An 11,049-nucleotide genomic window follows, 5' to 3' on the forward strand; every position below is an offset into this window, starting at 1 on the left:
TGAGGTTTCTTGGATGCGGTGTATTGTAAAAACTTTGAGATCAGCTAAATTTGGATCTTGTGTTAAATCCTGTGAGTGCTTTCGGCTGGACTACCAATCAAATTACCCTTGGCTCACTAACCTTTCACTATTAGTCCTGTGTGAAAACCATTATGTAACCATCTTATTTGTGTGGTTATAATTGAGAGGGCTGTTAATAGTGGCCATCTTTCCATGTAGCCCACAACAACGCTTGTGAGAGCCAACAGTCTAGTTCGTATGCCATTATCATTACGTAATTCATCTATTGCATTTGTTTTGGATGTTTTCATTGTGAATTTTGGGGGGGAAAATGTAATGTGGTCATATCTAAACAAAATAATTCAAACTTGTACAAGCTCCACCTTGTAATGTTACCTAAACATGCTGTGTGAATTAAGTAATTCATGCATATTGGAAGTGTGCGTTCTCCTTTTGGATCGAACAAGCTTGTATGTGGTGTATCAATGAGGATTTCTTTTTTTTTTTTTTTTTACCGATAACACATTTTACCACTTCAGACCATATGGGACTTTACTGTTATTGCAGGAAACTTGTACTGTTTCAGTGCTAATGCGCTAATCTGCAGATTGTTTATTTGATTTCCAAAACACAGCTTCCTGCTCTAAATTAACCACTTTGCCAATCTCATGGCACGAGAGGGGACTATTTAGCCTGTACTCCACAATGATGATACATATAACTCCGCTCAGCTTTCAATCTGGTGCCACTATTGGACGGGAATGTGATTTCTGGCCTTTGCCAAATACTTCTGGGGGGAATTTCTTTTTGACATTCAATATAGTGGTCTTTCACCTCCTGGAAATCTTCCACTTCCTGATGGCCAGGACCATTTTTTTTAACAAAAATCATTTTGGGATGTCGGTATACCATCTACCAACCTAATTTTAAAGTATGTCATGAGAGGCTTAGAGAGGAGAGTAACAGCTGTAATGGGGCACAGAGTGCACTGGCCTGGCATTCTCTCCTCTACTCTTGGCAGATTTAATGTGTCTCGGGAGGTTTAGCTGGAGATGTGAATGGTACAGTACAGAGCTAATCCCTCTGGGCTGACTGGCCATGGGCCCACCAACAGAACCCAATACACCAGTGTGATTCGTTTAGGCAAACAGCAAGCCTCCTGTTTATAGTATTCTCATACGTTACACCACAAGTTGTCCCAGTGAGTACACAAAGTTAGCAAAACCTTAGTTTTGAAGTGTGCTTCACTTGTTATTTTGCCACGATATCAAGAAGAAGAAAAGGGATCCAGCAAAATCGTCTGCAATACCTACAGGCCTATATTTCGGCTGGTCAAACACAGGAATAATGGGCCAGGTGGAACAGAAATCAGATACCCCTCCAGGCTGCTCACTGTTGGGCCTCCGAGCCAAGGTCGGCCAACACTGCGAAGTGCTTAACAGGAGGAAGTGATAATGAGCTCACAGGAACTTCGGTGTCAACAAAAAGGCGCTGCCGCCCATGTCTACTCAAACATTAGGAAGGTGAGCAGGTGGTCCCTCATCGGCTCCCGAACAAAACTGGAAGAATTGATACTTAAACCCCTATCGTAATGTTTTGGTCCAACGTCTGAAAGTGAAAGATAAGGGTATGAATTTGTTGAGGATTAGAGTTAATGGACTAATAACCAAGTACATCTGTCATCGACACAGCTAAAGGATCCTAGGAGTGGCACATAATCATTGATCTGGCTATGGAACAGATCTCTTGGTCCATTTTTCAGATGTCACAGACTAATTCGTGTGACTTGCTGAAAATATCAATCTCAATATTTGTATTGACCTGAGACACGAGGGACAAAGTATACATGTATTTGTCGGGTCTCTATCCACGTTTATACCTGCTTCTAACATGCACTCTTTGTCATGATCTTGTCCTCATGTTGTTTGTGCCCAAATTTTTAGACCGGTGTAGACCAACGCATTGTGAACTTATTTTGATCAGATCTTACAAGTGTAAACTGGCAAGATGAGGACACGTAGCTGCAGGTATAAACGGGGCTTCTGAAGTCAGGAAACAATCTACAATGTCAAAGAAAAACTCAGGGACTAGTGACTTTGATCAAAATGAGAGAAAAAATATATAGTTGACCGTAAACAGATGCACCACAGGAGGAAACTGCACCGGAGAATGTCAAAGGCGCTTTGAGGACACTGCTTTCTCTTTGAGGACCAAATGGCTGACTTTACTATCGGTGGCCGTGCAGGAAATGCATCGACATCGAAACTAAAAGGGGGGTACAACATTGTTCAAACGTCTGGGAACAGTTTATTAAAACTGGCATTGAAGGATTGGTTACAGCGAGCGTGATTAAAATGTCTGTACATAAACCTGCACACTGTGTGGTGTGACTTGGTGCGATTGGCAAGGTACCTCGCTGACACAACACAAACGTCAGGCAGACTAACGTGAACTGGTAACAATGCAGGGTGGACTACCGGAACCAGGAGGGTTAGGGTGTGGCATTTCTCTAACCCCAAGAGGAACTTTGCTGTCAGCACTGACTGCATTGAAAGAACACGTCAGACGCAACACAAACTATTCAGAACATACACTACATGACCAAAAATATGTGGACACTCGTCAAACATCTCATTCCAAAATCATTGGCATTAATATGGAGTTGATCCTCCCTTTGCTGCTATAACAGCCTCCACTCTTCTGGGAAGGGTTTCCACTAGATGTTGGGACATTGCTGCAGGGACTTGCTTTCATTCAGCCACAAGAGCATTAGTGAGGTCAGGCACTGATGTTGGCCAGGTGTTCCAATTCATCCCAAAGGTGTTTGATGTGGTTGAGGTCAGGGCTCTGTGCAGGCCAGTCAAATTCCTCCACACCAATCTGGACAAACCATTTCTGTATGACCTCACTTCGTGCATGGGGACATTATCATGCTGAAACAGGAAAGGGCTTTCCCCAAGCTCTTATCACAAAGTTGGAAGCACAGCATGTCATGTATGCTGTAGCATTAAGATTTCCCTTCACTAGAACTAAGGAGTCTAGCCCGATCCATGAAAAACAGCCCCAGACCATTATTCCTCCTCCACCAAACTTTACAGTTGGCACTATGCATTGGGGCAGGTAGCGTTCTCCTGGCCTCTGCCAAACCCACATTTGTCCGTCGGACTACCAGAAGGTGAAGCGCGATTCATCACTCCAGAGAACGTGTTTCCACTGCTCCAGAGTCCAATGGTGGCAAACTTTACACCACACCAGCCAACACTTAGCATTGCGCATAGTGAACTTAGGCTTAACAGCACTTACAGTTGACAGGGGCAGCTCTAGCAGGGCAGAAATTTGACGAACTGACGGGAAAGGTGGCGTCCTATGGCGGTGCCACGTTGAAAGTCACTGAGCTCTTCAGTATGGCCATTCTACTGCCAATGTATGTCTATGAAGATTGCATGGCTGTGTGCTCGATTTTATACACCTGCCTGTCAGCAACGGTGTTGCAGAAATAACCGAATCCACTCATTTGAAGGGGTGTCCTCGTACTTATATGTATATATAGTGTATCATGACTTCAGCATATGAACATCAATATTATTGGATTGTATCACTGGGGCAATGAATGCATACATGTCAGTATATCGATGAAGAATGGGATATGACGTTGTGAGGCAGAGAGAAGACAAAGTTAAAGCTAGACATGAACTTGAAATTGGGTCACTACCCTGGTCAGGATTATTATTATTTTTGTCTATGTACTCTTTACATTGGTTTCAACATGAATATTTGAGACTAGTGGAACCATAACAGAGACAATGTCCCAAACTATAAATGGTGCGATGAAAATACCTGCTTCCTGTGTCCAACTGTAAAGCTTGTGCAAGAGTCACAAAAACATTACATCATTACACAACAGTACAGTCATTACAGTAACAACACATTTATTCATTCAGCCAAGTCATTTTCAAGACCGTTCCACTGCGATACATTGAAGGGGGGTCTCCTACCGATTTGAATGGGATCGCCATGCAGCCTTTTTCAGGTAAGAAACTGATGCAGCCGAGAACAATGTCCATCAGCCACCAGATGGCAAATGTGATTTTAAACAGAACATTCTGGCCGAAAGATAACGCACTGCTTGAATACGTTCTTTGTACACTTCAGACTTCAATGCCCTCAATTGTGTAACAGCCCCCTTTTCAGACAGGGAGATCCATCTGTGGTGTCTTCAGCCCAGTTTTTTTAGGCTTGGCTCAGCAGTGCTGCGCAGTACATTGAGAACAGACCTCTGTTCAGCAGTGAACCCTCTACCCTGGATCATACCCCAGTTTCAAACTCAGAAGACAAAGGCAAATAAGAGACGACAGACTGGATTCGGTCGGATGAGTGGCGTGTGTGGGCAGAACTGTTCGGGAGTCTGGAGATGGTGGCCTAATGGTATATCTGTTAACAGCTATAGAGCATGAATTCCCTTTGCCTTGTGAATCAGGGTATTGTGAGGACAAGTGCAGGGGAGGGGCATCTCTGGACACTGCCATAGCTGTGTCACTCAAAGCAGTCGCTCACGTTGTGGTTTGATTCAGCCCAGTAAAGAACTGTGAAAGTAAGGAACTTGTTTGTCGGCCCTGCATTAAAGACCAAAATTGGTTAAAGATAGTTGTGATACATAAAAAAGTATACAAGTTTCATTTAAGGACCAAAACATTTACAGATGTGCCATATAGATTGCAAAATAGTTGGGGAAGATATTTTGGATGTACCAATTCCATGGCACATGATTTATGAACTGATACACAAAACGATGCCGGCATCAAAACTTAAAAGAGTTTTTCAATTTAAATGATTTTACAAAATTCTTGCAACCAATAGAATGTTATATTTATGGGGGATACAACCATCCCAGATCTGCAGATTTAGCTGCGAAGAAACAGAATCATTAGATCATTTGTTTTGGTACTGTTCGTATGTAGCTTGTTTTTGGTCGCAGGTTCAGGAATGGCTGAAGAATTGCAACATTTACCTGGAGCTAACTCTGCAAATAGCACTGCTGGGTGATTTGAAAAGTCATAATCAATCGAACAATAATATAATAATACTCTTAGCAAAAAACATTTTTTTAAATTTACAATCTGTAGAAACTATGAGAATAGAAAGGTTCAGAACTTTTGTAAAACATCACAGCACAGTTGAAAGATATATGGCAAATAGAAGTCAAAACTGGATGGTGTTCTGAGAAAGATGGGAGGGGTTGAGGGGAGCTGAAGGGTGGGACTAAAAATAACAAGATAACTAATGTACAATATACAGTGTCCGTAAAATATATATAGGTTCAGAACTTTTGTGAAACAGCACAGTTGAAAATTATATGACAAATAGAAAGCAAAACTGAATGGTCTTCAGAGATAGAGGGGAGTGGTTGAGGGTAGCTGAAGGATGGAACTAAAAACAAACAAGAGATAACTATTGTAAAATATACTGTGTCCGTAAAATGCATATAGTATGTATAAACTGGAAGTAAAAGCCTAAAGTGTTGTTGTCCATAAATTTACTCTAATTAGGGGAGGGGTGGTAGGGTTAGGAGAAAATAATAAAGGAAAATATCTAAAAACATATATATATTTTATATATATATACAGTACCAGTCAAAAGTTTGAACACACCTACTCATTCCAGGGTTTTTCTTTAATATTACTATTTTCTACATTGTAGAATAATAGTGAATACATCAAAACTATGAAATAACACACACGTAATCCTTTAGTAACCAAAAAAGTGTTAAACAAATCTAAATATATTTTGGATTCTTCAAAGTAGCCACCCTTTGCCTTGATGACAGCTTTGCACACTCTTGGCATTCTCTCAACCAGCTTCATGAGGAATGCTTTTCCAATAGTCTTGAAGGGGTTCCCACATATGCTGAGCACTTGTTGGCTGCTTTTCCGACACTCTGCGGGCCGACTCATCCCAAACCATCTCAATTGGGTTGAGGTCGGGTGATTGTGGAGGCCAGGTCATCTGATGCAGCACTCCATCACTCTCCTTCTTTGTCAAATAGCGCTTCCACAGCCTGGAGGTGTATTAGGTCATTGTCCTGTTAAAAAACAAATGATAGTCCCACTAAGCGAAACCAGAAGGGATGGTGTATCGATGCAGAATGCTGTGGTAGCCATGCTGGTTAAGTGTGCCTTGAATTCTAAATACATCACTGACAGTGTCACCAGCAAAGCACCATCACCTCCTCCTCCATGCTTCACGGTTGGAACCACACACGCTTAGATCATCCGTTCACCTACTCTTTGTTTCACATAGACACGGCGGTTGGAACCAAATGTCTGAAATTTGGACTCATCAGACCAAAGGACAGATTTCCACTGGTCTAATGTCCATTGCTTGTGTTTCTTGGCCCAAGCAAGTCTTATTATTGGTGTCCCTTAGTAATGTTTTTTTTGCAGCAATTTGACCATGAAGGCCTGATTCACGCAGTCTCCTCTGCACTGTTGATGTTGAGATGTGTCTGTTACTTGAACTCTGTGAAGCATTTATTGAGGCTGGTAACACTAATGAACTTATTCTCTGCAGCAGAGTTAACTGTGGGTCTTCCTTTCCTGTGGCGGTCCTCATGAGAGCCAGTTTCATCATAGCGCTTGATGGTTTTTGCGACTGCACTTGATGAAACTTTCAAAGTTCTTGAAATTTTCCAGATTGACTGACCATCATGTCTTAAAGTAATGATGGACTGTCGTTTTTCTTTGCTTATTTTAGCTGTTCTTGCCATATTATGGACTTGGTATTTTACTAAATAGGGCTATCTTCTGTATACCACCCCTACCTTGTCACAGCAAAACTGATTGGCTCTAACGTATTAAGGAAATAAATTCCACTTAACTTTTAACGAGGCACACCTGTTAATTTAAATGCATTCCAGGTAATTACCTCATGAAGCTGGTTGAGAGAATACCAAGCTTGTGGAAAGCAAAGGGTGGCTACTTTGATGAATCTCAAATATAAAATATATTTTGATTTGTTTAACACTTTTTTGGTTGCTACATGTGTTATTTCATAGATGTCTTCACTATTATTCTGCAATGTAGAAAATAGTAAAAATTCAAACTTTTGACTGGTACTGTATATATATATATATATATATATATATATATATATATAGACACCAAAATATATATGTGGGATTAGAAATGATGTAGACAATTACATTGATGGAATCCACAATCTATCTGCAATATTTAAGCTGATCTACCCCCTGAAAAAAAGAAAGAAAAAAAAGAACTCTGTGTTCTGTATTCGTAACATATAGGCTACATCCCAGGTGGGGGCGATAGGGGATTAACTGGATAAAAAAACTGTGTGCACTGCAGACCGCTGTGCGACAGACGTTGGGAATGCTTTATTTGCAGCGTGCCGCATCATGGGAGCAGGCAGCCAGGCGTTTTGATATGTAGGCGGACGCAGTGAGCAGGGACCTCAGGCTGCAGCAGCAGACGCGTGAGGTAGGGAGGGGAGACCGGTGGAGAGTCGTCCTTAGCATGACCCAGTGAGCACCAGAGACTGGTTTGCGCTCTCCTCGCACACCCTCTGCTACGTAATCGCTGGGGGGAAAAGCAGGGCTGCGGCTGACACAGATGGCGCTGTTGCCAAGACGAGAGCGTGCTGCCATACGTATTTACGTAGCACTGCCTGGGTATATATATATCTGGGTCAGTAGAGAAAGGGTATTGTATTCTTGTCTATCTCATTGCTGGTCGTTGACACCCTTTTTTATTTTCCCTCTCTCTGATTAGGATGGAAGCCCACAACTGGTCACACCCTTGATTTGGATGGTTCTCTTTAACATTAACTCTTCGATGGCCAAATATCAAGCAGGCTCCCATTGAGCAAGGCAATACATATTAGTGGGGATTTTCAGCCTGCCAACAACATTTTTGTAGTGAGTTTCAGCACTGCGGGACATTTCTCTTTGGGTAAATGTATCTCCAGTGAGGCCCAATACCACACTTACAGTACTGTACTACATGAAAATGTAGCTGTTCCAATTCACAGTTTTCAGTTATCCCTACTTAATCTAATTTACCAACAATTAGCCCCCCCCCCCCCCAGAATTACACTGGACTTAATATAATGAATAATATAATGAATTATATGAAGATGATATAGGTTGACTACAAAATGTACTTTAGTTTTACCAATCCAGTCCCCTACACCAGGGTCTGTCCTGGGGCCTCCCCTGGCTGCACATTTTGGTTTTTGCCCTAACACTACACAGCTGATTCAAAGAGCCAAAGTTTGATGAAACAACTGTGTAGGGCTAGGCAAAAATCTAAACGTGCACCCAGGGGGGGCCCAGGACTAACTTTGGGAAACCCTGCCCTACTCCATCTCCATCATTTTAACACTGGTAGGACGGAGGATAACAATTTAAATTATAGTCAAAGCTACTTCAAATTTTATACCATCCCATTCTGGCTTACCTTATTCAATGTTGGCTTAGAAAAACAATAACATTGCAAATAGCTCCACCTCCTGGAATAAAAAGACATCCACACCAGAAGAATGAACCATACAGTATACCTCAGCATGGCTTATTCTTAATAAACCTACCTCAGCATGGCTTATTCTTAATAAACCTACCTCAGCATGGCTTATTCTTAATAAACCTACCTCAGCATGGTTCATTCTTAATAAACCTACCTCAGCATGGCTTATTCTTAATAAACCTACCTCGGCATGGCTTATTCTTAATAAACCTACCTCAGCATGGCTTATTCTTAATAAACCTACCTCAGCATGGCTCATTCTTAATAAACCTACCTCAGCATGGTTCATTCTTAATAAACCTACCTCAGCATGGCTTATTCTTAATAAACCTACCTCAGCATGGCTCATTCTTAATAAACCTACCTCAGCATGGCTCATTCTTAATAAACCTACCTCAGCATGGCTCATTCTTAATAAACCTACCTCAGCATGGTTCATTCTTAATAAACCTACCTCGGCATGGTTCATTCTTAATAAACCTACCTCAGCATGGCTTATTCTTAATAAACCTACCTCAGCATGGCTTATTCTTAATAAACCTACCTCTGCATGGCTTATTCTTAATAAACCTACCTCGGCATGGCTTATTCTTAATAAACCTACCTCTGCATGGCTTATTCTTAATAAACCTACCTCGGCATGGCTCATTCTTAATAAACCTACCTCAGCATGGCTTATTCTTAATAAACCTACCTCGGCATGGCTCATTCTTAATAAACCTACCTCAGCATGGCTTATTCTTAATAAACCTACCTCAGCATGGCTCATTCTTAATAAACCTACCTCAGCATGGCTTATTCTTAATAAACCTACCTCAGCATGGCTCATTCTTAATAAACCTACCTCATCATGGTTCATTCTTAATAAACCTACCTCAGCATGGCTTATTCTTAATAAACCTACCTCAGCATGGCTCATTCTTAATAAACCTACCTCAGCATGGTTCATTCTTATTAAACCTACCTCAGCATGGCTCATTCTTAATAAACCTACCTCAGCATGGTTCATTCTTAATAAACCTACCTCAGCATGGCTCATTCTTAATAAACCTACCTCAGCATGGCTCATTCTTAATAAACCTACCTCAGCATGGCTCATTCTTAATAAACCTACCTCAGCATGGTTCATTCTTAATAAACCTACCTCGGCATGGTTCATTCTTAATAAACCTACCTCAGCATGGCTTATTCTTAATAAACCTACCTCAGCATGGCTTATTCTTAATAAACCTACCTCTGCATGGCTTATTCTTAATAAACCTACCTCGGCATGGCTTATTCTTAATAAACCTACCTCTGCATGGCTTATTCTTAATAAACCTACCTCGGCATGGCTCATTCTTAATAAACCTACCTCAGCATGGCTTATTCTTAATAAACCTACCTCAGCATGGCTCATTCTTAATAAACCTACCTCAGCATGGCTTATTCTTAATAAACCTACCTCAGCATGGCTCATTCTTAATAAACCTACCTCAGGATGGCTTATTCTTAATAAACCTACCTCAGCATGGCTCATTCTTAATAAACCTACCTCATCATGGTTCATTCTTAATAAACCTACCTCAGCATGGCTTATTCTTAATAAACCTACCTCAGCATGGCTCATTCTTAATAAACCTACCTCAGCATGGCTTATTCTTAATAAACCTATCAGGTGGTATAAATACAACTGGATTGACAAATATTGCCATTTAATGATGTAAGGTTCAAATAATGACATTCAATCATATTAAATCATATTTCCCTCAGACAAGTATTTTTTTGCTGCGAAATGTAAAATGTTAAAAGACTTCTGAAATGGCATGTCAGTTATGATACAATGTTGAACGCAAATGCATCATGACTCAAGTTGAGTTTGTAGTAGATAGAACAACAATTGCACAGAAGTCAAAAATCAGGTGGCAGTGTTCTCTATTGGCAATGGATTTCCACACTTCTAATAACAAGCATGTCACAAACAAATGTATTGTCCAACTGTAAAACGTGGTAAATTTAGTATTGTGGTTGATTTCAATGGCTAACAGAGTTAGTTGCAGTTTTCCTATAGCTTGACAATGACTACTGAAAATCTGTTTCTTACCTGCAAAAGCACTGGTCTGAAACTAAATACATTTTCTTGGCAAAGTATTCACGAAAGTAAGATATAATAAATAAATTAACTAATAACACTAATCAACTAATCATCATATTACAGCAATTAAGGATGGCAAAAGGCTTATACCGTATTACAGAATTCATAAGGGTCCTTGTCATTACTGAAAACATAGAGAAGCAAAACAATAATTTATAATTCACCATCCCCTCATTGACTGTTCTTTGATGTATAGTTGCATATAAAAACCTGTACATCCAGATTTGAGTAAAGACCTACAAGATAAGAGGAAGATAAGCAGAGGAAGAAAAGTTAAAAGGTTGACTAAAGTAAAATTGGCTCTTGTTTATAGAGGAACCATACCAAGTGCTTGTGGTATCTTCACCCTATATCGTTGTCATTGTACACCTGAAAGAT

The sequence above is a fragment of the Salvelinus alpinus genome, chromosome 29, assembly GCF_045679555.1.
Source record: "Salvelinus alpinus chromosome 29, SLU_Salpinus.1, whole genome shotgun sequence".
In the NCBI taxonomy this organism is placed as follows: domain Eukaryota; kingdom Metazoa; phylum Chordata; class Actinopteri; order Salmoniformes; family Salmonidae; genus Salvelinus; species Salvelinus alpinus.